The sequence below is a fragment of the Chiloscyllium punctatum genome, chromosome 28 (assembly GCF_047496795.1).
Source record: "Chiloscyllium punctatum isolate Juve2018m chromosome 28, sChiPun1.3, whole genome shotgun sequence".
NCBI lineage: Eukaryota > Metazoa > Chordata > Chondrichthyes > Orectolobiformes > Hemiscylliidae > Chiloscyllium > Chiloscyllium punctatum.
The window spans coordinates 56,382,284-56,385,699 of NC_092766.1; positions in this window are offsets into that span (position 1 = coordinate 56,382,284).

Here is a 3,416-nt window from a genome sequence, read left to right on the forward strand (position 1 = left end):
CGTAATCTTGTGCAAACTCAGGCAAAATGGGCAACGCTAACAATAATGGATACCAAAGGCATTACAGAGAAATCATTTAGCCTCAGATCATGAAGTAGAGTCAGTCTGAATATAAATTCTGGCTACTACTTGCCAAGGACTCAAGCAGCAGGACAGTTTTAGCCACCGAACAGCATTTCATGGCTCGTCACTGCATTAAACAGGAACTCATTGGATTTTTTTAACAAAGGTATTGTGATAATTTTGGAAAACTTTATTATTTGTATAATCTGGGACAATCACACGGTCAACATTGATATTGGAAGAGGAGTTCGGTTATTTTTTTTCAGTGTTTCTTTGAAAAACACATTGTGCAACTGTTAAGGGACATAACTATCGCAGAGGGACCATGTAATGAAACTTAGTTAATGAGTAATGTCACCTGGAGAGATCCTCTGGGAAATTGTGATAAAGTGCAATTTAAAGAAATATAAAGTTTTAAAGTGAATCACAGAAAGGACAAGCTACAACTAGAAACAAAAATAGCCAATGACATGAAGTTGAGAGGAGAACTGACCAAGGTAAATAGGCTAAACAGACTGAAATATGTGCCTGTTAATGAACAGTGGAAAACATTTGACAACGCAAAATACTCAACAAAAGGACATTCCATTGAAACAGTAAAAACCTCAGCAAGAAATTCCCACTGATCCCTCACTCAGGACAAAAGGGATCATACTAGATTATGAAGCTGAGAAGATCACAAATCAGTACTTAAAATCCTGAAGTGATCGAGTGATTTAGGAGTAAATGTTAATGGATTGCAATGGGTCTGCTTGCAGGAGGGCTGCGGGAAGGGGAGCAACGGTCAGGGTTCATTGACACAATTGGAACAGGGAGAGGTGAAGGTGCTGGAGGTCGTGAGAGTGTTACAGAGAGTGGTCAGGGTGTTACAAAGCCAGGACGGATTGCTGCAGCTGAAGGTGTTTGCAGAGGTACGGAGGGACATAGGTATTTTTATATATTCATTCATGGGATGTGGGTGTCACTGCCTGGAACAACGTTCTTTGACCCCTCTGCTAATTCCCAGAGGGTAGCTCAGAGTCAGCCGTATTGCTGTGGATCTGGAGTCACATGTCGGCCAGACCAGGTTAGAATATTTGATGTCCTTCCCTAAAGGAGGTTAGTGAACGAGATGAGTTCTTCCTACTGATCAACAATGTTTTAATGGTGGCCCCACCAATGCCTTTTACAGCCACAACATGACATCCCAACTCTTACTCTTAATGCTCTCCTGAATGAAGGTAACCATCCCAAACACCTGCTTCACCAGCCTGTCTACCTGTGACACCACATTCAAAGAACTGTGTACCTGCATCCCTGGGTCTCTGACTGAAAACAATAGACAGGGCCCGAACATTAACTGCACAGGCCCAACCCTGGTTTGTTTCACCAAAATGCAGCACCTCACCTTTATCGAATTAAACTCCATCTGCTATTCTTCAGCCCACTATCCCAGCACTACTGTTTATCCTGTTGTATCATAGATAACCTTCTTCACTGTCCACTTTACCACCAATTTCAGTGTCACCCAAAACAATTACTTACCAGGAAACCAATGTTTCCATCCAAACCATTTATCCAAATGATAAACAACAGTGGACCCACTCCACCGCTGGTCTCATGCTTCCAGTCAGAAAAACAACATGTCTCCCACCACCCTCTGTCTACAACCAACAAGCAAATTTTGTATCCCGTTCACTAGCTCCTCCTGAATGCCATATCCTTCTTCCACTGATCTGAGCTTATTACCCAGTTTACCAGACAGAACACAGAACGCAGAACAGTTCAGCCCAAGACCCTTCGGCCATGATTTCATGCCAACTCTTTATCCAACTGTAAGATCAAAGTAAACTACATACCCTTCATTTTACTATTATCCGTGTATCTGTCCAAGATTCCATTAAATGTCCCGAATGTAATTTTACTACCACCATTGGCAGTCCATCCAACCACCTACCATTCTCTATCCTCTTATCCATCCTCCATTCACCTTAAAATTATGCCGCCTTGTAATAACCATTTATGCCACAGGAGGAAACGTCTCTGACTATTCACTCACTCTGTGCCTCTCATCATCTTGTTCACCTCCACAAAGTCGCCCCGCCCCCTTCTTCAGTCCAATGAAAAAAGCCTTAGCTCCCTCAACCTTTTTTCGTAAGAACTGCTCTCCATTTCAGGCAGCATCTTGGTAAATCTCCTGTGTACACTCTCTAAAACGTGCACAGACTTCCTGTAAATAGGGGACCAGAACTGAACACAATATTCCAAGTGTGGTCTCACCAGGACGCTATCAAGATGCAGGAAAACCTCACGGCTCTTTCAGTCAATCCCCTTCTAAGGGGAGCCAACACAACATATGCCTTTTTTACAACCCTTCGAACGTGCGTGGCGATTTTGAGGGATCTATGGACACCGACCCCATGATCTCTGTTCCTCCACACTGCCAAGTATTCTGCCTTTCACCCTGTATTCTGTATTCAAATTCGAACTTACAAAATGAATCACTTCACACTTTTCCGGATTGGACTCCATTTGCCACTTCCAGCCCAGCTCTGCGTCCTGTCAATGTCCCATTGCAACCTACAAGAGCCCTCCACAATCCCCACCACTCCACCAACCTTCATGTTATTGGCAAACTTACTAACCTACTCTCCAACATCCACATCCAAGTCATTTACACAAATCACAGAGAGCAGAGTCCCAGTGCCGATTGTTACAGAACTCCACTGGTCACTGAGCTCCAGGCTCAATACTGTCCATCTGCGGCCACTCTCTGTCTTCTCTGGGCCATCCAATCCTGAATCCAGACAGACAGATTTCCCTGTATCCCAATTTTCCTTCTTTTCTGAATGAGCCATCAACATATTCTGCCATATCCTCAAAGAATTCAATAAGGTTTGTGAGGCATGACCTGACCCCTCACAAACCCATAACTGACTGGCTAATTTAACTCTCGTTTTCCAAGTCGTCATAAATCCTGTCTTTAGAGTCCTCGCCAATAATCTTCACACCACAGACATTTGACCAAATCTGAAATTCCCAGAATTCTACCTCCTTAACATGGCTCGGACTTTACACATCTTCCCTCCTCTGCCATGTTCCCCAGAAGGACACTGGAGGGTGGTGGGGGTTACAGAGATAGGGAGGGATATCAGGACAGGAGGATTTTGCAGACATTCGGAGGGTTGCAATGCCAAAAGTAGGCTTCAGTAATTTTGTGGTTTCATGGTGATGAAGGCATTTCAGGAGGGAGGGAGTTATGGAGGATTGTAGGGAAATGAGAGGGTTCGCAGTTTAGGTGCTTTGTTAGGACTGTAAGTGGTTACTGAGTTGGGGAAGGTGTAAGCACTGGTGGATATTACAGAAACATGTGG